Here is a 27,500-nt window from a genome sequence, read left to right on the forward strand (position 1 = left end):
TAAGTCTCACATGACAAGACACTGCAGAGGTGCCGGTAAGATATAAATGTACCAAACCGAGAATAACAAAGTGTGGACGCGTATATCTCAATATACAAAACTTTTGTGTTTTATTCATACAGCAGCTAAACGTATTAAACATAAAATGAGTAACAGTGTAAATACCTGGCACCATTCACCTGTAAATTAACTAAATAAACATCGGTCCTTTAGACACTACCTTCAGATTTGGTAAGGTTCTGTCTTCATCTGGATTGCTTTCTGCTTTTTACTTCTCATTTATTCTCTTTGGTCTTTCCACTGCTCGCTGTCCAAATTCTTTGACTCTATCTTTTTCCGTTGTTCACCTAACAATTAGAAATAAAACAAAGGCTCTTTAAATCATTCAGTCGACTGTCTAAACGATACAACTTTAGACTAATAATAATAATAATAATAATAATAATAATAATAATAATAATAATAAAAATAATAATAATAATAATAATAATAATAATAAATGGATAAGGGAGGCAAAAGAAAAAAATGGAATGGTGAATAAATTACCTTAGAAAATTTTTCGTTTACAAAGATTACCTAAATTACTGACAAGTCGTAAAAACAGCGGTTTATATATATGTGTACATATATATAAACCGCTGTTTTTTTAACTATATATATATATATATATATATATATATATATATATATATATATATATATATATATATACACACACATGGAACGACAATAACAAATTGTAGCTACGTACACCGACACTCGAACGTGTAATGACTTGAGATAAACTCACGCCCATGAAGCAAAACAAAATTAGAAATGAAACAAAAAAGATACTGTCGCAGAAAAACGAGTCGGATCTGGTAATAAAAACACATCAGGCTTATTGCACTTATTCTAAGTCTCCCATGTTTCCAATAAAAAGCCATTTTTGACTCCCAAGCTCCAAAGGGTTCGACCTTAGAAAGAAAACTATTTGACATTCTATTTTCCCTAAAACTTACCTACAAAGCTTTGGCCTTTTTATTTCCTGTAAAACTTACCTTTCATTTTCCAATGCTTTCGAGTTTTGCAATATAGGTCGTGGTGGCATTGAGTCTTCGTGAATGGGAAAATACAAAATTCCGAATGCACCAGACACTATCAAAGTGTCTAATAAAGACAGTGTTTGAGGTAAGACAAAAAATAAAAAGAACAAAAAAGACACCGATAACAGTATGAGCTAAAGCAAAACAAAAGAGGTGACAAAAGGGGGAACGGGGAGAGGAAATTTCGACGGAACTCCGGGATGTCGAATTATGATGCCACTGAAACCCAACTCTCATTTCTGAAACACTGAACAATTGGTCCCCCAACCATATCGAACTTGAACTGTCATAGAATATTTAGTGCCAGTGATGCCATGGGACAGAAATAAAACCACGTATAGAAATACAAGCGTCGCCGTCCGATTCCCTTTTTCAGTGGGGCGATAGATCTCCGTCCGTCGGAAGTTTTCGCTTTCGGGTTTTCGATATTTGACAAAATAAGCGAAAGTTTTTTTCGGGACATTTTAAGCCAAAAACGAGCCATAAAACATACCGACATGACTGAAGTATTACGAACACTAGCATCCAAGAGGTGTTGGGAAGGATTTTACTTTGCAAAAACAGAGGAAATTCTGTCTGGTTAGCTGCCCATTTAAACGGAGAGAAACTTGATGGAAAAACTCTGAATCCCTCATTTAATACTGAGTTCAATCAGTGCTAGTCACGGATGTATAAGATACTCTACCGCCAATAAAACTATTAAGAATTACTCGTTGCTATACATGAAATCAATTTGAAATGCTGTCATTATAAAACACGTTTATGATGACGCACATTTACAAAACGATGAGCATCAGATAAGTAAATACTCACTGCCTTAATTCATTCTTATAGATAATAATGACCTTGACATTATTACTTAACAGTCAAGCTAATGAGGCTCTCTCATGTGCCTTGCCTAAGTTTAACTAAGTTAACCTAAAGTTTTCTAAAAATATCTTGGAAAAAAATACTGCTATGATCTGCGTGGTATGATGAAAAACTCAGCAAGGTAAACAGCTATGATGAGGGTAGAAAATAATGAGGAACCAATGCAAAATATATGAGACAAATATTAAAACATTTATTGTAAATAAACTTCGATACTATTGGAAAGAAATTCCAGCTAACATCAAAGAACGTCCTCAAACTACGTATCATAAAATATGACAACCTACTCTTAACTCCTAAAACTTGTGATTCACATGTCTGAAAAACAACTTTGCAATATATGAAAATTCAACTTTATTTATTATCATTATACTCCCAAATAACAATGCTTGTGCATCACGAGCCTCGGTAATCTTTCCGAAAAACGTCATACATAACTATTTCATCTCAGAAGTTCTACGTTCTATACATACATATACTCGTATATATATATATATATATATATATATATATATATATATATATATATATATATATATATATATATATATATATATATACACATATACACACATATATATATATGTGTGTGTCTGTGTGTAGAGTATATATGTATATATATATATATATAATATATATAATATATATATATATACACACACATATATATATATATTTCAGGATAGTACTTGAGGTTTCTTGACATTTTCAGTACTAGATAATAATAGGATTCGATCCTTTCTTGCCGCTCTGCTATGCGAACCAGCTATAGGAGTGATACTATTTAAAAACGACATGCACCAATACTTAAATTTTCCATCACGTTCATTCTGTATATGTATATGTCTATGTATATAATGTATGTATATGCATACATACATATATACATATATATATAAATATATCTCTGTTGATTTTTTTCTTTATTTATATCCCCTTCAATGTTTTCTCCTTCATGGGGCATTCTATTATGTAGATGCCTGCCTTGCTAATTAAAAGGCATGTTTAGCCTATGAGTTTACATAATAATAATAATAATAATAATAATAATAATAATAATAATAATAATAATAATAATAATAATAATAATAAACTTTTCTGCAAATTTGTAAAAATGTTGTAGACCATCTACCCAATGCTTTGATGAGATTTGAATGAACGCGCAAGTTGCGTACTTACAATATATATATATATATATATATATATATATATATATATATATATATATATATATATATATATATATATATATATATATATATATATATATATATATATATCAGTTTACTGACAGACTACGATAAAATGGCGAAAACAGGTGTCGCAAAAACCTGGGTCACAGAGGTCGAGAGTACCTTAGTATCTTAAAACTATACAATGATAAAGATATAAGCAAATGAAAAAATGATCCGACACCTTAGAGCCACGCCATAGGATGTAAAACGGCCCCAAATGAAAACAATATATAAGTTCTTGTAAGGAAACGCTAAAATTACGTAAACATGCGGACATCGTAAAGTCCGTCCTACAACCTCGATTCCCAGAACTGAAGGGAATCAATTCATGAGCGCTAACTCCGTTCCAGGAACCAAGCAGCCAAAGCTGTAGCTATATATACAATGGCCGGGCTGAGGGATGACAAACGACGCTTAACTTCATGTTACGGGAATTTTTGCACTGTGGTTTATGAACGTCGCTTGTCGGGTGAGCCCAGAATCAACATATGTTTCAACATTTGCGTTGGCAGATAAAGGAAGCACAGTGTAATATTTGAACATAAAGAAAGTGCTTCCAGCGTATCAAAATGAGGGGAAGAAACTTCAATTGGTTTTGAGTTCCAGGAAACACGTGCTTTCGCGTATGCAAATGAATAGACTGAATATCAGCGAATATTTTTCAAGTACAACAGTGAAGCCGCATTTTACTTATCTTGTAAGTTAGGTGATACAGTGAACATACTTCAGTTAATTCATTGATACCACAGTGAACGACGACTTCGAAACTCCAAAATACACTGTAAAATGTTTATGTACTCAAATGGATAAAATGAAAAGTTCCCACCATTAAAATAAATCAGGATAAAATTTTCGAGAGATGTATGAGAAGTGATGAAAAAACTGCCTCTATAACGATAGAGGTACGGTGCAAGAATCAGAAAGATTGTTCACCAGCAAAGTAAGAAAATGAAAATTGCACGTATCTGCATGTCTTATATATATATATATATATATATATATATATATATATATATATATATATATATATATATATATATATATATATATATATATATATATTCATAATAAAATAAAAATAAAAATTGCTCTCGAGGCAACAATCATCCTAAGAAAAAACCAAGCAACGTCCGTAGCACAGCAATGAGAGAGAGAGAGATGCTGAAATATGCAGTTAATAGGAGAAGGAAGATGGTTAAAAATTAAAGGAAAAAAGAGAGACATTTGTCAATGCATGTAGAAATAGCAGAAATAGCAGAGAGAGAGAGAGAGAGAGAGAGAGAGAGAGAGAGAGAGAGAGAGAATGGAGAATGAGCAGAAACAAGGAGAGAGAGAGAGAGAGAGAGATGAGAGAGAGAGAGAGAGAGAGAAGAGAGAGAAGAGAGAGAATGGAGAATGCTTAAGCATGCAGGAAACAAGGAGGAGAGAATGAGATGTTGAAATATGCAGAAACAACAGAGAGAGAGAGAGAGAGAGAGAGAGAGAGATGCTTAATCATGCAGGAAACAACAAATTTTCCATTTATAACGGCCGGAACACGCAACACACCACTTGTATGTCGTTCAACATTCCCAGCGTCCTTGAGTTATTTTCAATGCATGAACCAGCTGCTAACCTTAGATTGGCTGTTATCGTATTTCTTGTAGACGACTGTTGTAAGTAATCATTTTGCTATTTTATTTTGAAGAGTAAAAATGAGATGTAAGTAACATACGGAAATACTCCGATAATGTTAAATTTTCCATACTTACTAAACTCATACAGTTTAAAAATAAAAATCCACTGTGCCTCTGTTGATCTAAGCAGTGAATTAACTACTTAATGGTTAGGGAAAGTCTCTCACGTGTAGAAAACTCGGCAATAAAGCACAAGGGGTCAACTAACGCATTTTATATATTTCTTAGTAAAAGCTTTGTTCCTACTGAGGAGGGCAACAAACTTTGCAAACTATGTTAAGAACTCGAACTACTGTATATAGAGCAATAGGAAAGCTTGCTTTATACCTAATTTCAGCAAGAAGGCCACTAAAACTTTCAATGCTTTCTCTATATGAATTTCTCACAGCCATCTGGAAACGTGAAACGTTCTCTAAAATAAAAACAAAAAACTGTAAAACACATGAGAACTTAAACGTGCCCAAGAAAGCCGTAGGTTCTTGGTTGTTTGTGTTCATCAGTTCACTTTCACCTCTCTCACCCGAGGTATCGAATATCTTTATTTTTACCTCTCCTCTAATTTTCACTCCAAATTTTATGATAAATCCTTCAGGCCTGTACCGAGGGGGGGGGGAGGGGTCGAAGGACCCCTCCCCCCAAAAATTTCTGGAAGTCCATATTTTCTGTGAAAATTCTGTTAACCAAAGTCAGTACTTTGAATAACATCTAATCGGGTAGAAGGGCATAGACCGCATGCCCAGTTTTTCTTCTTAATATAACTAAAATAACACAAAAAACTCTGGGTACGGGCCTGTCCTTTCACCTAGTCTTCAGAGTCTAGAAATGTGACACGCTAGTTTGACTAATACTACATCTACTACTGACAAAAATGTTCTATAAACATACATTTTAAGGTGAATTTTTAAAATATCATTAATGCTGCTCTCGGGCAAGAAGATGGCGTACTGGATGTCGGAGTCGTCAGGTATATGGGGGGAAGGGTTGATGAAGTGCATTAGCAACAGGATTACTATTCTTTTAATTACAATTTTTTCTTGCAGGTTATTGAAAAATGTAACATTACAATCCCTTCAACTAGTAAATCACCTATGAACAGACTTCCTGTAATCTAATTTTAATTATTAGCTCTAAGTATCATGAACGTAGTGCAACTGTTGCTTGGCGACATTTATTTGTGATCGTTGAATTCTGGCGCACTTTGTCCTGCCGCCTCGTCGCGGAATTGTTGAATCAGAGGCCTACGCCTATGCTGAATGAGTGATAGTGACAGTAGTCATGATGAAAGGGAATGCAGAAAGGAAGGATACTGCACTCTGAATAACGTTTGCTTTTTTACCTCTTTCGATTATTATACGAATAGACTACCCTTTACAGGAACGAAAGAAGAGAGGGAATTTTCAATAATCTTCCCATTCTTTTTCATCTGACAGAGACGAAACCGTTTTCATAGATGCATTTTTCCTTTGAATGGTGTGTGATGAATACTTCTGAAGGAGAAGGAGAAATTACTGAGAATAAGTTTTAAATCTCTGATCGGTGTTTATTGAATAGACCTATCTTTGATGGAGGGGAGATTCCATTAGGCTCGCTTTCCTTTTCTTTATCAGAGTCCAGTGAATACCACTGATTGAGAGGGAGGAGATTTCAAAGACGCATGCATTTTTTCCCATTTTTCAGTATCTAAAGAATAAATTTTATTTGGAGGTTTTTTTATTCACATCGGTCTAATTGCCGATTTCCTATCTTTTTTATAACTGGAGTTCACACCGTGTAATCTGGAAATTGAACTGTTGCAAAACCATAATTAACATCATATCTGCATAATTAACATTACTGGAACGGTAAGGAATTGTCTCAAAATGAATCAGGAATTTGACAATTGTAACCCAGACACACACTGTTATCTTGGCGGAAAAGCGAGACTGTTCAGAGTAATAAGCGATCTGATCAGCTCCATCCCCTCCCCCATATCACTGACCACCCGGACATCCCTTACGCCATCTTACTTGCCCTAGAGCAGTGTTAATGATAAACGGTTACTTTAAAAGTTCAACTCACCAACAAATGAAGCCTTAAAATGCATATGTTTAAAGACCACTTTTGCTCAGAATGACTTTTTCTTTCATTTCCCAAAATATTTTGCATAAACGAGTTCGAGTTGAATATATATATATATATATATATATATATATATATATATATATATATATATATATATATATATATATATATATATATGTATGTATGTATGTATGTAAATATATATTTGTTATTTTTTTACCACACGTTAATTAATACCTAGCATGCAAACTAGATTTACTTAGTCTCACAAGAAAAAATATGTACCGTAGTTTGATAGTATAATTCTTCTTTTATATTCTTACTTACATCTTAATGAACAAAAGTAGGCCTAAATAGCATTAAAATTCTATTTTTATTTATCGCAGTCTTGCTGGTGTGAAAAACTCTGTATCTAATCATTTATTTTAGCGAATGCTATTTTTTTTATAGCAAATCGAGAACTTTTTCTGTTTAGATAACTTTTTGACATTTCATACTTTTTTAGCTTTAAAATGGAAAAAAAATGAGCGTCTTAACGTGAAAAATAACTACGCATACTGATCAAGGATGAATATCGCTAAGCGTAAATGGTGCCATCAAAACGCAATACTACAGTAGAGGTACTGCAGAAATATAAGCGAAAACAAAATTTATGGTCCCTAAATGAGTAATATACAGACACAAACACAACACACACACACACATATATATATATATATATATATATATATATATATATATATATATATATATATATATATATATATATATATATATATATATATATATATATATATACATACATATAAAATGTAAGTATGTATTAAAGTGCTAATATATTTTTATTGCACTCAGAGGTATTTGCCCTCTTTCAAGAAATGGATGTGCCTCGCCTTGCCATCAATAACATTACTATATCCTTGCACTGAATGAAATTGGGGCAATAACAATGAATCTTTCTGAATGGTGGAGAATCCAAACAACATCTCGTCAAAGGAGATTATAGTGAATTTCTTAAGTGAATAAAACTTGTCAGTCTGAGCTAACAATCCCTTTAATGCTGCAAGGGATCTCAATGGTATCGTGTCCTAGTTCCTCCAGGGATTGCTGAAACACAAAGACATCGGAAGTACAAGCAATTACAGCGTTCTCATTCGAGAGAATTACTTTTTTACGTTCATTTTCCTAAGTAAATAAGAAAATAAGATTTTTTTACGGCTAAATTAACCTAGTATGGTTAATAACGTTCCTTAATCTTTAATGTTCAATTCAGTCTCAAACTTCTAAATAGTGAAAAAAATGGTATCAGTATATATCATATATATATATATATATATATATATATATATATATATATATATATATATATATATATATATATATATATATATATATAGCTATACAAATAAATACATGTATATACTCATACATAAATGTGTGTATATATATATATATACTTTATATATATATATATATATATATATATATATATATATATATATATATATATATATATATATATATATATATATATATATATATATACATACATATATATATATGTATGTATATATACTATATATATAAAGCAGCAGTCACTGCCACTTTCATTTTGAAACTGCTGGATGAAGCCGTCTGCAGAAATCTTCCAGTGCATCAGGAATTTCACCAACACAGAAGGCATTTCACCTCCGCTCTCTCTATCTTCCACGCACTCAGACACTTTCTATTCCTTTATATTTTTGAAAATTAATCGAATAATAGAAGCTGGCCTTCTTGATGATGGTGGTTCTCCACTACACGAAGTTATGCTGCCTTTAATTTCGCCAGTGGCTGAAAACCACAAAGCAAAATTCCTAATGAATAAATGAATAGTGGCGCGTCGAAAAAGTAGTGCAAAAACGAAAATGTGCAAGATGCGTTCTCCTTGCGACTCCCTCGATAAATGACACGTGTGCCGTAATCCCTCCGACCAGCACAGATGACATTATGTAAATGAAGCAAAGTTCAAGTCCGACCATGTCCTCCCTCCGGCAGCTCGGTCAAATCCTCAAAACTTTCCTAGGGAGTCCGCAGACTTGGCCTAAAGATCCTTGCAGTAGATCTTTGTATGTTTTGAGACAACTGGCAAACTTGAAATCAAGTCATTTACGGGACTGGCATAATCTCCTTTCCTCAAGGTCTGACTGGCCTCAGTTCCTGCCTCAGTCCATTCACAGCGTCCTTCATTTATCACGAGAAAGTCACCGATACAGGTCGGAGGAAAGTGAACGGTATCTTCCATTGAAAGAGGCAGCTCATCAGAAGGCTTTTCAGCATCTTAAAGCGTCCTTTATATAACAATACTATAAGTGACACTCCAATCGTTAATAGATGGAAATCCCTGCAATTTTTTTTATACCACTCACGACAGCACTGCTTGAGTTTATCTGTAATAAGAATACATTATTATCATCATCATTTGTGGTAGCAGTAGTAAGACAAGAAAAAGCATTTTCAATTAAAATTATAACCGGTTGCTTGAGCACCTTAATTTCATTGAGGTTTAAAAAATCTTAACAGTAACTGTATAACAAGATTCGAGCAATATGAAAAATTACAAATTCCAATTACAATATGGATTCCGGAAGCTAAACTTTTCAAAACAACAGAGGCCAAAAGACTAAGAAACTCACAGCATTCACCGTGCTTGGTAAAATCGTCAGACCAGATGTAGACATTCCAAAATGCTTAGAGAGAGAGAGAGAGAGAGAGAGAGAGAGAGAGAGAGAGAGAGAGAATCTTATGACTGGTTTACCCGAAATGGAGTACGGATTGCCATGCCGAGGTCCTACTGTTTTGATGGTATACATTTTGAGAGTTCTCACAGTTTCGCTAATAACCCTCAGAACAATATGAAGAAGAATAAGAAATATTCAGTATTAAACTCGTTTGCCGCTAATTCTAAAACAAATCCGAACAATGCTAGGGTATAAGGACTCCAAAAAAGACCTCACCAATGTTCAGAATACTTGCAATAAGCAAGATATTTTGATTCATTAACAAATCTTTACATTAATAATATATATATATATATATATATATATATATATATATATATATATATATATATATATATATATATATATATATATATATATATATATATATATATATATATATATATATATATATATATATATATATATATATATATACATATATAAGGTTAAGTTAAACCAGCATTCTAGTTGCTTAAACATGAAAGACTGAAGAAACAACAATTCGATTTTGACGCCTACCTGCGAATGGAAACAACTATATGTGTGTGTGTGTGTGTTTGTGTTTGTGTTTCTAACTTGTAATCATATTCATTTCCCTTTTAGTTGTTTCCATTCGCAGGTAGGCGTCAAAATCGAATTTTGTTACTTCAGTCTTTCCTGTTTAACCAACATGAATGCTGGTTTACTTGACCTTCCGAAGCAATTTAATATGACCCTAAACTCATAAGAGAATCAAAACTTGGAAAGGCTCGCTAAAGGACGCAGTCTCGATTCGAGAATCGGAGTTTAATTAAAAAAAAATTTCGAACACTGCGCTTCCTCGCCAGTATTAGCTACACTGGAGGGACAGGCTCCAATGTTCAAAGTAGTCACTGCATTTCAATACTGAGCCTGGAGATTGGTCCTGAGTCTGACTCAACAGGCTCCTGATCTTCGTCCAAACATGGAAACATAGGCATGGTGTTAGAGACCAACAAAACACCTATGCATTAGCAAGGTTATCAAATTAGGAAAGTTAATTTATCAGCGTAAGAATCAGGAAAACTACATGAGGGCTAATCAAAAGTAAATCTTTAATTTTTCCTGTTCCAAAATTTAGGAATGATCTTGGCACGAAATTCTTAAAAAAAAAAAAAACCGAAATTCTCTCTCTCTCTCTCTCTCCCCGTAGCAAAGACAACAACAGTACTTTCATTTCATCTTCGACTTTGGGAGGGAGGGGGTGTTGACTGGTTGTTATGATTGAGGAGTGGGTGTAGGAAAGTGGAGGGGGGGGGGGAGAGTGGCGTTGCACACCCTCCATGCGTCTCACAAGGCATACGGGAAATCAATGACAATTCCATAAATTAAAGGTGTATGGTAAAGGAGGTTGTTTCTCCCCTGGTTACATGATGGGCGTCCGTTCGAATGCACTTGATGAACCTGCGTTTAAACACCACATCGATGCGTTCCTCGCTGTGATGACTCATTAGACCAGGGGCTGTTTAATAGGTGTCTCCCATCGACCGGCCAAATATCACCTCTCGCTCATTCGGCAGCTTCGTAGCCAAAAATGTTAAAAATAAAAGCAGCTCTTTTTCTCGGCTGCATCGTATGTTTCCATTTTATACAAGCGCCGCCGGCCGAATCCAGAGGTCTACACCATGACTTTATTCCCTCAAACGCTATACCACTCTATAAGCAGCCTGCGGACAAAGGCCCATGGTGACATAAGGCCAGCTTATCTAATTATAAAACAAAATGTCACTCAACAATGAAGTGCAACATTATAGCTGACCAATAACTTGACACACATCAAAATTACTAACAACTTTCCCGCGTTACCTTCACAGAACTATACTTGCTGTAGTAAATCGTTATTCGTAATCATTACTGGTTCGCTAATCACAAGACAGACGGATAAATATGATGCAAACAGTTATGAGTGTACAGGGTTCCCAAGAATATAAAGGATATATGCAGACGGACTGACATCAATACACAGGTAATTTATTTATTTACCCTACTGTAATACGTCTACTGAGGTGAAATAATTGGTTTTATTAGGAAAGAAGCAGTGTTCCTTTGAATCAAATAAGCATAACAAAACTAATAAAACCGAGCAAGACAGGCCAATAATAATAATAATAATAATAATAATAATAATAATAATAATAATAATAATAATATTATTATTATTATTATTATTATTATTATTATTATTATTATTATTATTATTATTATTATTATTATTAAGGTGAAGATGTTTCTGGCCAGTTGAATTTGAAGCTGAAAAGAATTTCTATTTTTCTGTCTTTAACTGCAACTGATTTTTTAAAACCTACAGTAAAGGCCACTCCATTCTCAAGAAAGTTATATTGAATACAAACATTTTTATAATCAAAAGGGAGAAAAAATGATCAGATGGAATTAGGCGCCCGAGATGCGTCATTGAATTTACGTTAAAAAGATCCTATACAAGAAATCTAATCAAGGTCTTGACTTTTGAGAATCAGAGTTTTGCAATATGTTGTTGACGATAAACTGTTAGCCCTACATCGCTCGTTATCAACTTCATTTCTAAATTTTTGTCTAGATAACCTCTTTGAGATTGAGGAATAGTTCATTAGTGAACGAAACAAAACAGAGAAAAACATATGTAAGTTTGATATAGTAAATAGAGGTAGTTTGCTTCATAATCAATACTTTGGCAAATTTACCAATATACCGTCAAAATAAGCCGGTTACATAGGGGAGAGCCAGGACAACGGGTAGTTACAGCCGCGTTCAAACTTCGCTAGGACAAAGGTGCATCTTCATTCTGTAAAATCATAAAGGGGCCAGTAACGAGGGAGGCGAGACCTGGGCTGCATTTCTCGTACACTATCGATCAGACCCTTGGGTGGTCGTTGCAGCAGTGGACGTTACACACAGGAAAAATAATTCTGTGGATAAACATTTCATTTTGTGCGGTAGGATGATGGTGGTTATTAATATTATATATTATCTTTATCATGATTATCTGGAATATATTTGAAGGAAATGATTCGCATTCTTACTTTTCCAAAGTCCGAGAAGAGGTAAATAAAACGGCAGTGAGGCATTAAGGCATGTGAGGCTTGCAATCTTACACGAGTAAGTTAACTTTATATAAAAGGTAACCTTTCAAAACCTTTGAGTGGGCGGTGGCTAAAAAAAAGCAAAAAAAAGTATAATTAAATATCTCAGTTTAATGAACGGAGAACAAGAAGACACCCACTGCATAATAATACTGATAACGATAACCATAGAGATACTACTCATGAAAATGGCCATAATGAAAACGATAAATAACAAAAAAGAAGTCTGTTGAAAATAGATGCATGATTTAGCTAAAGACGACGGAAACCTCAAAAATAAACAAATTATACAAATCTTTACTTTTGTATAGAAATTGTAAGAGGACCACTGGGCAAAAATTCCGAATGGTAAGAATACCATTAAACACATTTCATCACGACGATCCTAAAATTCATTGTTAGTGTACTCACGCACACACATAGAGAAAGTATAGCTGCCCACCGTATGAGGAAAAGCCAAAGATTAAAATTAAATCTTAAATAATATGCTGGAAACTATTACCACACCTGAAATATCACTCGTAAAAAAAATACTTCTCGTAACAGAGAGAAATCTTACTCGTAGCTTAGCTCTGGCCAACCCTACATGGAGGAATGCAGACACGGCAGAAGAAGAAGCATCAGAAAGCGAGAAAAACGAGCACAACATATCGACCGCCATAAGGAATGCCTTGTCCAAGGTAGGTTTTGAACTGAGGCCGAGGCAAATGCATCTTCAGTGTGCCAATCCGGATCGTGTTTCACGTCAATTAAAGACGCCTTCTGGGCAAAACGAGTGGGGTTGCCGAATTCTGTGGCTCAAGACAAAAATTCACTGTGGATAGAATTGAACAGTTTCGATGCATAAAGATTCGACTGTAATTTGCAGGATACGATTTCTGTCAATCGTATTTATGCATGACTACCTTTTAAACAGTGCACATCTCAGTGATGTACTGTAGGTGCTTGGTGAGGGGAAATTAGCGATGATCTGCAAGATCGCGTTCCCAGGGAAGAAGACTCTAGAGGGGGGCAAAAGTGTACCCCTCACAACGAAATTTACTTTCTAACTTATCAAGGCGCCACTACTCAACAAGAGTCAGGTTTGAAATAAACTGCACATCCGAACAAGATTCAGTTCAGGCAACGACAATGCGTGTGCTTTGATTTATACTTCTTACGGAAAAAATCTCTAAGAAACCAAAATCTTGGAGGATTACAGAGGAAAATAATAAATGACCAAGGATTTTTTCTTTATACTATATATATATATATATATATATATATATATATATATATATATATATATATATATATATATATATATATATATATATATATAGAGAGAGAGAGAGAGAGAGAGAGAGAGAGAGAGAGAGAGAGAGAGAGAGAGAGAGAGAGAGTTAACTAAAATTCACAAGGATACGTGGCATGCACACCTCAATCCTTTTCAAAAGCTATTGGAATATTCTTCGACGAAAATTTCAATCTAAAAAATTCCTATTCATTTCTAGACAAAAATGTAAATTCATTAAACATGTAAAAAATAATAGATGACAAAACCTAAGTACAACGTTGTTCACTCAGGACAGTGTGTTTTTATACCATTCTTGCAATGTGCCTTGCTATTATTATCTGAGATTGACTACATTTCCGAGGATTGAGTAAAAAAAAGATGTTTCAAATAAAAAATAACAACATTTCACTGAATTCACCTTCGATGAAATCAAAGTTTGGTAGCGAAGGGAAAGGAATAAGGAAAACGAGATCATCATTAAGGAAAACTTTACCCTGAATTTTGAAAAGCATCCATTAAAGTTAAAATTGAAGAAAAATATCTGAAATGGCTCAAAGAATACTTATGGTTAACTTTTAGCAATGTACAATGTAACCTTAGTAAAGTTCGTTAATATCGTCACTTCTTTTGAAATCTTGGAACTGTTAACAATACCACGGATTCGGGGATAAAAACATGATTATTTTTCGTTTTCTGTTCATGTAAAACACACAGAGAGAGAGAGAGAGAGAGAGAGAGAGAGAGAGAGAGAGAGAGAGAGAGAGAGAGAGAGAGAGAGAGAGAGAGAGAGAGAAATTGCACGGCCTATCTAGAAATGCAAAAGATCCTGATTATTAATCTCTACAAACGACCACATTAAAAAAAAGTGTTTTAAAGGGTGAAATAATTTGCTGAGCCCCAAGATCCGCCACTACATGAGCCTATATCTAAACCAAATAGGATCACGCAGGCGGGTTCCCTTTTGATCTAATCCAACCATTCAATTCAATAGCTGGCTTAGCAGAATCCCATGCATCGCTCACTACATCTCGGGGCGAAACAACAGATGTTGACTGATAAATCCTAACCTTTCTGTGGTCACATCTAGGTCACCGACGCTTAGCAATAACGATGTAACGCAACTAAACGCATCTCAGGAAAAAAAAATAGTTAGACAAAGGAGCAGCTGAATGCAGTCACATAGCAAACCAATCTTTGTCCTTAACAACGGCACAACCGGACCTCGTCGGGCAACAATCACACTCAGGGCAAACACGACCTCAAATTCAATATCCTCTCCAATCTCGCTAATTGACTCAGAGGTAATCAGTGACTCTCAAGTTCTTGCGTGTGCTATAGAGACGGGTATTAAGCTTCGATAAAGCCCCTGAAAGGTAGAGCTACACTTAAAGGTGAAGGAAATAACCGTATTGCAGACATCATAACCACCATTATAACTATTGTCTTTGCAATCCATACTTTCACGATCAAAAGATGATGAAACGTTAGGAAACAAGAGGAGAGGTACTGACCCCATACAGCCACCAGTTGCAAACCGGATTCTCTTCCACATTAAGAAAAATTAATCAAACATACAACATTTACAAAAGCTCCCACATTCCAATAAAAGCAAGAGCATTCTTTTGTGTGTCTGCCAATGCAATATCAACCAATTCATTTCGATGACAATATATAACACCCGGCCGACCATTCACAATTCACAGACACAGGTATCCTAATCATCTACCATCAATCATTGTTAATTTTCAGGCCATTCCGAACACAAAGCATTCCCAGAAGCTCGATGATAATGCATAATGCAATTCTTTCAGTGGGTAAAAATGTTTGTATTGCAGTATTACCGTCATACTTTCAATTGATTTATCTTTTTCGTTAAGCGAGATCATCTGAAGAGCCTCCACTGTGGCCTTCATGCCGACCACGGCAGAAAAAGGACTATTAATACCCTTATTCCTCTTCCTCGGAGAGCTGTGGGCGACACCCACACCAGCGACTGTAGTGTGGCAGAACTGTGGGCGGAGTGTGTGTATGTGTGTATGTGTGGTGGATGGTGCTGCCCACACTCGGCGGTTGTCATGGTACCTGCTCAACTTGCGGACGCCTTCGAAACTACCCCTCTACCCCTTCCATTCTCTTGGGGTCGTCTTCCACCGTCGCATCAATGTTTTCCTTTCTTTGGAACAACTTGGAGAAACTTTGGCATTTATCCCTCAAAATGCGATTCTCATTTGCTGAGAGTAAGTTGTTGCTCGTGCAAGATGCTCATGCTAGCCGTAATATGAATAAGTGAAAAAGGTGTAAGTATTTTGGTGTCACCTTTGCTCAGTATATCATAATGATGAAATAAGCCAGTTACCTTCAAGCAGGCAAAACCTTCCAGTCCCCGTCCTCTCCCCCTCCACCCGCTCTATCTCTCTCTCTCCTCAAGATAAAAGCGATATTTAAACGATGACGAAAACAATTCCAAAATGGCTGACTTTCAGTCCCGTATATTTGGTGAGCTCCTACAAAGCAGAAAAAGGGAATGGCAAGTGGCATTTTCTCTTTTTTCTATAAAAGAAAATTAAATATGAAAATAAAATACCATCCAAATGGTGGTGAACAAATTTGAGAAAAGTCAGTTGTAAAGATTTTGTCAACCTTAATCACAGGAACAGTTATAAGTAAAATCCAAGCGTGATATAGACACGTACACACACATACACCTCCATACATGTATATATATAAATATAAATATGTATATATATATATAAATATATATATATCAGAGATATTATATAAACAGGCAAAATAAGTTTAAACAGAACTCGCAAACGTCAGAGAAATTTATGTATATTTATGTAAGCCTACTCTCGGATACTGCAAGTGGGTAAACCACATTCGTAACTTCTAACTACGTCAGTACTCTTAAATCTGTCTCTCATTCATCTTTCGAATCTTCAAAGCGAAAGATAACAAACAAACTCGTAATGTGGTGAGGTGAAAAAAGGACAGTAAAGAAGGAAGGAAAGTATGCTAAAACTGTGAACTGCGAAGACAACACAGACTCAGTCATTCGTAAAGTTAAGGAATCTGATTTTCAAGACACGGGGGAGTTGGGGTTGTCAAGGATTGAGGAGTCTGGCTTTTGAGATGGGGAAGTGAGAGTAAAAATAAAGCTACACATTCCCCAGCTTACCCTGAGGTAGGGTTGGGGGCAAAAACATGAAAACGGTTGATCGGTGATACACGACGAAGTTAAGATTACGGAGTTTGCTGCCAGAAAAAAAGCGTTTCAAAAGCTAGACCTTAAACTCGTGCTGGTCTATGAAATTATTGATCTCAAAATTGTAGTAGTTGTGAAATATCTTGTCAAGTTTCCTTTTTTGGCATTTATTTTCGCATGCATATTATAAGTAGATTTTTCCTCCCAATAAGCGTCCTTTAGATTGCTTTCATTGCAGGCTCAGGACAGTATCCAGAATCTTCTATCCTTTACGATTTTGCTTAGGAAACCTGTTCCTAAGGCATTAATTACGTTTTTTAACACAAAAATTCTTCTTTTTCACACTCCAAATTCTTCAACGCTTAAAGACTCTTGTATCGTAGCGTCTTTCGTCCCAGCTGTAGTGCTTTTCATTCATTCCCTTTTTTTCTCATTCTCATGTCTAACTTTACCTTTCCTTTACTTTCAGTTCGAAATGACGGTGAAATACTTCATGGTGGCCATTGGAGTCTTGCAGTGTGACTCTGAGGTTTCGGGAAAAATAATGAAGTTCAACTTTTTACTGGCTATTGTTATACATAACTGCAACAGCTATTATGCCTTGCAAGGCTCATATTAAAAGCCAAGGCGTACTTAACGCTTATAAGTGATTGTGTCATCCCCATTTTATGAGGGTTGGGGTCCGGGGGGGTTACGAGATCTTTTTGCAGTCTTTCACAAATTTGAATTAATTATTAGCTGTCTGTCCTATTAGTCACCCACAGATTTCACCTACCACGATGTTTTGTTTCTGTCTAAGTTGCCCCATTTTTAGTTTTCTGTAAAAGAAAACTATTGTGCCGGCTTTATCTGTCCGTCCGCACTTTTTTCTGTCCGCCCTCCGATCTTGAAAACTACTGAGGCTAGAGGGCTGAAAATTGGTATGTTGATCATCCACCCACCAGTCATCAAACATACTAAATTGCAGCCCTCTAGCCTCAGCAGTTTTTATTTTATTTAAGGTTAAAGTTAGCCATAATCGTGCTTTTGGCAACTATATAGGATAGGCCACCACCGGGAGGTGGTTAAAGTTTCATGGGCCGCGGCTCATACAGCATTATACCGACACCACCCAAAGATAGATCTATTTTCGGTGGCCTTGATTATACGCTGTACAGAAAACTGGATTGCGCTGAAGAAACTTCAACCCATTTTTTACTTGTCAATTTCTATTCTGGATGATGCTCCGGAGAGTTGCGTCTTCGATTTGCAATGTACTTCAGTATACGGATTTACATCAAACGTAAGAAAAAAGATGAACCCTGAGGTAAAGAACGAACAAAACTTAAGTATACTAATACATAAACCAGTGACGTTCATCTGAATATTATTATTTTCATTAAACCAGAATATTCATTAGCTCTTTTCATGGGGCGATTCAAATTGGGTGTTTCCAATACCTTAATTTTCCTTCAGTTTAAAATTGTCAATTCAAAGGCTTCATTTTCCTCTGTGATAATTCATATGCCTTCATTTCACGATGCAATTAACAAATTCCGCACAATACTATATATGTATATATATGTGTGTGTTTGTGTGTGTATATATACATAGATATATACGCATATATATACATAACATAATGTGTCACGTTTGACCTATGAAGTTAATTATGTACCTGGCGGCTAGGCGACTGTGGTGGGTATCAGTCTGAGGGAAAAGTATGTATGTATGTATATCTGTATGTATATACACAGTGTATATATATATATATATATATATATATATATATATATATATATATATATATATATATATATATATATATACTGTATATATTCGCGGACAGACAAGCGCATTAGCAATGACACACACACACACACACACACATACTGGATGCACGTCTATTCGACGCAGGCACAAACGCATTCATGAAAAACACGCGTGGAAACAAACAACGCGCACAAACAATGGGCGAACAAAAGCTTGGGGAAAAAGGAACACCATTTAAAGAAATACCCTCTCATTCAAAAGTCTGTAAAGGGCATCAATGCTATTTTGGCTCCTCCGATTCTTTAGTGGGTGTCACATAACTTTAATATTAAAGGTCACGTTCGGCCGTATATTGCAAGAAGAAAAAGGGAAAGAAGAAGTAATCTAAAAAGAAGAAGACAGAAGTGTCTCTCAGGGAAAAAAATTCAGTGGCATTTCTTTTTCAGCTTGCTGAATTATATAGAATGTACTACAAGCATTAGAATGAATGTAAAATATATATTGAATAATCATAAAATATACTTCACCTATATTTATTCGTTTCATTTCATGAAGGACGAAACCACCACCAAATATGGGATTGCAACGCCATCTTTCATTTCTTAATTTTTTTCCCCCGTTTTCCTTTCCACCATTCCGTCTATGCTAACAAACGTTAGACAATAAACAATGCATCTTTTGTTACTCGGGATCACAGGATAAGCGAACGATGAGGGATGTAATGACACGCAGAACGAGTGGGGAACATTGTGCCAACCATTTTTCCCCGTTTCCTGCAAACTTCATTTGTAGGACTCGTTGGAGAGAAACTTGACTTTGACACCATTCGAAGGAATCTAACGCCCAGACATCCCTCGTCTATCCATACTCCTAAAAATCGTCATTACTTTAAATGCACAAAGACACGCGTACATAATCAGTATATATGTACGGTATGTGCTTTGACACAGTAAACTCGTACACAACCACTTTCACACACATACACACACACACACACACACCTGTGTATACGTGTGTGTGTGTATTATATATATATATATATATATATATATATATATATATATATATATATATATTTTATTTTAGAGAGAGAGAGAGAGAGAGAGAGAGAGAGAGAGAGAGAGAGAGAGAGAGAGAGAGAGAGAGAGAATAAGGACACAAATACTGACTCCGAAAATGGAAAGGCCGACAGACAGTTCATCAAACTAACATTAGGTTCTCGGCTGGAAGACGTCTGGAAGAAGAGATGAATAATGCGCGAATGAAGATGGAGAAGAAAACGTTTGGTTGAAAACGACCTGAAGAAAACTTTGTTGACGATGATGCAATCTTCGGTATGAGGCAGAAGATGCTACGCAAAAGCTTCCAAATTCTTTATATGAAAGCAGAGGAAATTGTGGTTTTCGGGAACTGGGATATTTACTTTTGAGATATATTGAGGTAAAACGTGTTCAGCAGAAACCGCCAACTTTAACGATCACAATTAAGTAGACAAGAGATAAATAAAGGAAAATTTAGCAATTGCCGACGGAATTTAGCAGTTATAGATGGACACCGTGTGGGGAAGGGGGCTTGTCTTGATCCCCAATAAATATAGGCAAGCAAAAGCAAATAAATTATGATCATCGTTGAATAAAGACATATCATTCATACACTGAAAGATATGTGTTCTTTAATTGAAAATAAATTATAAACAATTAGCAGGACTTTATGGAATAAACAATTAGAAAGAAAACTTATGTAAAGATAAATGTTTGCTTCGTAGTAACTGAAGTCCTGGCGAAACCCACGTATACCCAAATATACAAACAAATATTCACAGATGCAGGCATATGCATGAAGAAAGCCCGTAGCTGATAGAGGCGGAAGCACGGACACGGCGCATACTTACTGCGAGATATTAAGTACAAGCGTACACTAATATAACACGTTCAAAAGAAAATTATGTAACAAAATTAAAAAAACGTAGACCAACAGCAGTACAAAAAAAAAACACAATACAATTATTACGAGACCTTTGTGTCGAGTTCAATGCAGTCAATGAGCCTTTAGAATGAATACACACAAAACAGCGACAGAGAGAGAGAGAGAGAGAGAGAGAGAGAGAGAGTCTTCTTTGACCAATTACCACGAGCCAATAATGAAGGAACAGACAGAGACGACCGCTTTAAACACGACCTATTTTCGACCGGGGCGAAGGACGAAAAACACTTCTTTTGTTGTTATCAAAGATACAGAGGATCACGGCAAAGAAAAGGCTTCTCCCTTTGATTGCTCGCGTAAATTTATAGCCATTCATATTGGCAGTTCTAAGAACAGGAGAGGTCTTGGTTGGAAAAACGCACATACAAGCAAACACATCGACCTTTAAAGTCAAACGAGGCATTAAATAGCTTTAGTCTGGACCCAACATAAAATGGGGGTGGTAAAAATCAGACGGTAACCAAGACAGACGTCAATCAGTGGCGATCATTGTTATCAAAACATGATGTATTATTAAACTTCTTCATTACTAGGCTATGGTGAGCTTTATTGTTTCCGTCTGTATTATTATTATTATTATTATTATTATTATTATTATTATTATTATTATTATTATTTAAGGAGTCCCTCTCTTAGTTAAGAGAAATCGCAGTTTCAACGGATTTGGATGTTTTTCTATTTCTTCTGCATTTCTTATGATTTTTGGTAGCAGGTCATATACGATAATCCCAAATTTCATAGGAGACGAAAACACTAAGTTTCAAGGTAATTTTCTGGACCTTTCGAGGTGTTATGTCCTCCCACCTTCGGTTGACGAGACGATTGAATATATTGCAGAAGAGGGCCTCCGCATCTTACTAGAGGCTTCACTAGAAAAAAAAACAAACATTTACCATCCACATAGGTCCCCTATATAAGTAATATGAGGGGGTTGCTATGGGCCAACTTTACATGGGCGATGCAGAAGGAAGTCTTCAGCAAGATTTCTATTCCCCCTCGCATGCATACCATCATTACACTCACGATACCTTCGTCAATGTAGGAACCAAGGAGGTGACCCAGACCCACCGAAAATACTTACCGACCATCCCTGGCCTCTGTATAAATGGACGAGCGAACTCGCAGACACCTTTAAAAAGAACGTCGTGGTCACCTACTTCAGGAGGGCACTCTCCGATTGTTGAACTGGAAACAAACCACGGAAGAGATCGACGGGACATCCCACATACTCGTGAACAACGGCCTCTCAAACAGGGAGACCGAGACGCAGTTCAGACTGACCCTGAAAAGATGGTATAGAGAAGTAGCGAACCCAAGACCTACTGAAGGTAAACGGCTGATAAAAGTACTCTGAAAGGACAGAACTTACACACGAGAGACATAACAGCCCTTAAGAAAATCATCTACGAGAACGTTTCTGCCAGATTTACGGATAAAAAAATTGTCGTACGGCTGACATTCCCCGCAACAATAATCTAACCTCTCGTCTAGATGCTTTGAAGAGGAGGAAAGTAGTCTTTGCCAAACAGGACTATACCTTCATTTTTATTTCTGTATGGCGACCTCCTGCCTCTCCTAACGACTATCTTGCCACTTACTGTACATGAAGGGGCAATGTTATAATCATTACAGAGCTGAGCAACATGGAACCCCGACCGTCCCACTCTGCTGCATTCGGCAGATGTCGCCTAAACAGCCACCATATATAAGTCTGCGGAGGCCTTATTTATTTATTTATTTATTTATTTTTTTTTTTTTTAACGTGCTTTTTTCTTAAAAACCCCATACATTGAAATACCCTCCCTTCCGTTATTACCGCACAAGAGACGCCGCCGGAACCATGAACCCTCGTTGTTAGGTTGATCACCAGATGCCGTCCCGGCGCCAATGACCATAGCTTCAGACCGTTTCATCCAAAAACCATGCAGTCGGATCAGCAGCAAAAAGCTCAGGGTACGTACTCCGTCCACGAAGTACCGAAAAGGTGTAGAGCGAAAACGCGCTGACCAGCCAGAGGAAGGATTCTTCAGACGTCGTTTTTCCACTCACTATGTGACCACGATTCTTCTGTTCGCACATATTAACATAGGTCACGTACATCCTACTAAAAACGTCAAATTTAAATAAAGAAAAAAGTTAAACCCAGCTTGTTTTCCTATATGAATTTAGGGAAAATCATACGTACTCTGCCAAAAACAAAGAATAAAATCTTAAAAAAAGATACAGAAACTTTATGAAGTTGAAACGGCGATCTTTTACTGTATAATTATATTATTATTATCTTTGACAAGGGGTTTACTTTTAGTCAAATTTGTCTATGACTGTTTGTTAGCCTGTTTGTTAGAAGGTTTACGCAAAAGGTTAAGCACGGATTTTTGCAAAAATGTTACCAAAGGCGGGCCTTGTGACTGGCAACTCCCCCTTGGTGAAGGTAGTGCATCCTGGAGAGTCGCCCCTTCAAAAGGGAGAAGTCGTACATGTGAAAAAATATTTATATCTGTTACGTCTAAAGTTTATCTCGCATACACTCTCCCCTCTCGTACCTAAATTATTTAAAATGCATATAAAATGGACAACTTACATATACTCAACAATTTACTACTGTTAGTAAAATTAAATATTGAAAAACCCAAAGCAAAAGGAAATTGTAAAACAATTTCAAGTGAAAATATTATTCCATGTATATGTTTACAACACTTCAAATGAGGTATTTATATTTCACTGTGATATAAGTTTCACACTCCTTGGGTATGTGGACTTATGTGCAACCAGGGCACTTTTTAAACCGCAACGTGCAACCCTGATTAACTGATTTTTTTTACTGGCAATGCAAAAACGTGCTGTTGCTTGTCTTACTTATTATGGAAAACTCCTGTAAACAAATCACATACTGCCATTTAATATTCTTTCCTCATTGTCACTACTCTTCTTCAGTCGATCTTCTCTACGGCATAAGCTTCTCCAATAACGCAGAATCCACACGCCTTCACATTCAATCTAGAGTCGCCCTTTTCTCATCGAACGCCTCCGGTCTCAGACAACATGATTATGAGAAAGAGAAGCCCCTTCCATAGTGAAGATCAGTCATTCACGTACAAAGTTTCTTCCCGCTTGTCTCGTTACTCCCCAGTCCAGGTTCTTTTTCCTTATTTTGTTTCGTAATCTGGGTGTTCAAATGACTTCCAACTTATCTTGCTGCTATTACATAAGTCATTCTATTAAATCTCCTTTCAAAAAGCATTGGCTACAGCAGTGGTCAAAATTATTTTCCCCTTATCACAGTTAATTCTTTAAATCAACCTCATCGCTCCCTTCAGAAGTATTGGAGTGTTCCTTCTGCTGTTTCCATCAATGCCTCTAGTAAATGTATCAGACTGGGACAGAGATATGAGCATATAAGCAAAGGTAAACGCTAAGGATTCTGTTTGGCTGAACGAATTTGTTCCATTGCCATGAACGTATGAGAAAGGTTCTTCATTTCATTTCCAAGAGAAATAGAATAATATGAATGCGTGTCTGTCTATCTATCTATCAGTCAATATATATGTATATATGTATATATAAATGTAATATATATATATATATATATATATATATATATATATATATATATATATATATATATGTGTGTGTGTATATGTATATATATATCTACATATATATTGACTGATAGATAGATAGATAGACAGACACTTTCATTTTATCTTATTTCTCTTGGAAATGAAATGAAGAACCTTTCTCATACTATCATGTCAATGGAACAAATTCGTTCAGCCAAACTTCATCTTTAGAATGCATATATATGTATATATATATACATTCTAAGAATGTAAATATATGTTTATATACCTACATATACGTATGTATATAAATACATACATACAAATATATATATACATATCTGTACGTATATATATGAACACTTGTAGTTGTGTATATATACATACATATATACACTGAACTACAAGAATTCATATATATAAATGCACGCTCGCACTCACTCACATGCACATACATACATACATACATACATACATATATATATATATATATATATATATATTATATATATATTATATATATATAATATATATATATATATATATATATATATATATATATATATATATATATATATATATATATACACGTTTTCATATAACTATTTCATTATCATTGCAGAGAGGAAAAACAATGGAAAGTGAATAACAAGATCATGTAAATAAAAATTCGGGCTTATAAGATAACACCAAGAAGAACAGCTATTGAGAATACTATGATAGACGACAATAATGACGCGTACGTTCACGCAGTCTGCTTCGAGCACCAGCGAAGACCAGTCACCTTCCACAACTTTGAATTAAGTTTCTTTCAGGAAAATAATAACCTTGAGGAAATTCCTAAGGAGAGCAAAGTCACCGATAATCCTCATCTTATACGGCGTGGGTGGTTACCATGGAGACAAGTCATACCTGCTTACCTTGCTTCTTCATAGGTAGGTTGTTTGGGAGATGGGGAGCATTCGCTATACGTTTATATGTGCGTTCATGTTTAAGCCGGACAGACCGAGAGAGAGAGAGAGAGAGAGAGAGAGAGAGAGAGAGAGAGAGAGAGAGAGAGAGAGAGAGAGAGAGAGAGCGTATCAAAGGAGGGTAGCGAAAAGGGGGAGATAGAAAACCTGATAGAAGCTATAAATAGAAGTCAAGTGTGTTGTGATCATGAAGTGGGCAAAGATGTGACGAGGTAAGGATCGCGTAAGTGGGTGTTCCGTAGGTAGACGTTTAATGATGTGCCTTTTGTGATCGCTTGCAGCCCTCTCCTTTGTGTCTTCCTTGCTTCTTTTTCTTGCCAGATGCTTCATTTTTTTTTTTGGAGACGGAAGAGGCTGTGTTTATTGCGCAAGGAACTCCAGCGGCTGGGAAAGTCTTTATAAATACACTCATGTGTCATGATTTCCCTAACTGTTTTTTGCAGCAGCAGCACTGTTTGAAGATTTTAATTATGTTGACTGTTTTAAGCCTGGTCTTCCAGTCCAAGTGAACCCTTCACTTCTGCCAGTATTTCTGGTTGCCAGGTTACATCTCCGTAAATTAATTTCTTTATCTTCCTTATCATGGTTAAGCCACACTTATTAATCCATACGTGGGTATTGGTCTCATAGTTGGGGTGCTCCCTTCTGCCTCCTTCCTCGACAAGACTGAACCACAGGGAATTCATCCGATCAACGATCATCTTACTCCTCAACACAAGGCGGCTCTCTCTCTCTCTCTCTCTCTCTCTCTCTCTCTCTCTCTCTCTCTCTCTCTCTCTCTCTCCACTGCAGGCACTATCTCTAGGCACTATCACAAAGGAGTTCCTCCTCCTTGAAGGTGGCACAGTGATATTCGTCTAGCCACCTTTTATGAAAACCAGTCATCATCAGATTACGGGATTCAGTTTATTTCCTTTTTTCTACTGCCAAGTTTAAGAATTTTCTTCCTCCATCTGTTTTTCCTGACACTAAAAACCATCGTTCCCTGATCAGAAAATTTGTCGCTTACTTGACAGCTGAGCCATGACCGTCCCCCTTACCTTTCCGCTAAGAAAGAACATTAGGTTTAACAGCCTCCGTAACCTTTGCTCTTAAAAAATTCAAGTGAATTGAAACATGTGCAAGTTTGGAAACTGGGTTATCATATTATGCTAAGCTGTCCTCACCCGCCTTGGATTTCTTGAAGCAGCTGGAAACTTATACACGTCCAATTCCAGTAAAATCTTGCGGAAACTTACACACGTCCAATTCCAGTAAAATTTTGCGTACAGCCGCCCGTGGCCGAGTGAGCTTCCTTGGAGTGGATTTCCTCAAATGAATTATGGCATCTCTGAATGAACGGGAGCTCGTGGGTTCAGAGTGTTCATGTAACTCTGGTGTCTCTAGATTTAATCGAAACTCAGTGAGATCTATAAAGGAACTTCAGATACCGCATCTGGAATATTCAAGGTTCTTTCTATCTTTCTCTGTCTGAAATGTGGAACAGTGTCAAAGGAGCACACAAACTGATCCGTTGATATCCTTTGTTCTCTTATTCTTCTAATGTATAATGGATGTATTAACACGGCTAAGAGCATGCGCTCACAAGCACATACACTTGCTCGCTCGTGTCTATATGCATACATAAGCAAAAAAATAAATTTACGAAAGTTCGTTTGCGTATCTATATGAATTGGGACGAAAGTGTATAATATACTCACCACTTACCGGAAATTAAATTTCAACGTTTATATTAATTGTTTTAGGTAGTTAAGAATAAAAAAACTTCGGTAAAAGGCCCGCGTCAAAAGACGTTAAAAGCATCTCTCCACTTCTTGCATCCCGTAAAGAAGAAACAAATCTGGGAAGAGCACCGTCATCCGACACCTCCACAGAGTACCACAATTAACAGCCTCATCTGGGAATTAGTCTTCATTAATCAGGGGATCCCATTATCTTGCCCATACTTACCCTGGAATCGTCTCGG

At 36.1% G+C, this 27,500-nt stretch overlaps 1 protein-coding gene across 2 annotated transcripts in view; it reads right to left on the reverse strand.

Annotated features, from left to right (window-relative positions):
• Positions 1 to 27,500, reverse strand: part of LOC136838647 (uncharacterized) — a 220,944-nt gene that overhangs the window by 45,293 nt on the left and 148,151 nt on the right. The window contains exon 4 of one of the 2 annotated variants that reach the window (XM_067103959.1): positions 221 to 347. The exons of the other annotated variant lie outside the window; for it this stretch is intronic. The gene's annotated coding sequence lies outside the window, so the exon portion shown is untranslated. The remainder of the gene's footprint in view (positions 1 to 220; positions 348 to 27,500) is intronic. 2 annotated transcript variants of the gene reach the window in all.

The sequence above is a fragment of the Macrobrachium rosenbergii genome, chromosome 5, assembly GCF_040412425.1.
Source record: "Macrobrachium rosenbergii isolate ZJJX-2024 chromosome 5, ASM4041242v1, whole genome shotgun sequence".
Lineage (NCBI taxonomy): Eukaryota > Metazoa > Arthropoda > Malacostraca > Decapoda > Palaemonidae > Macrobrachium > Macrobrachium rosenbergii.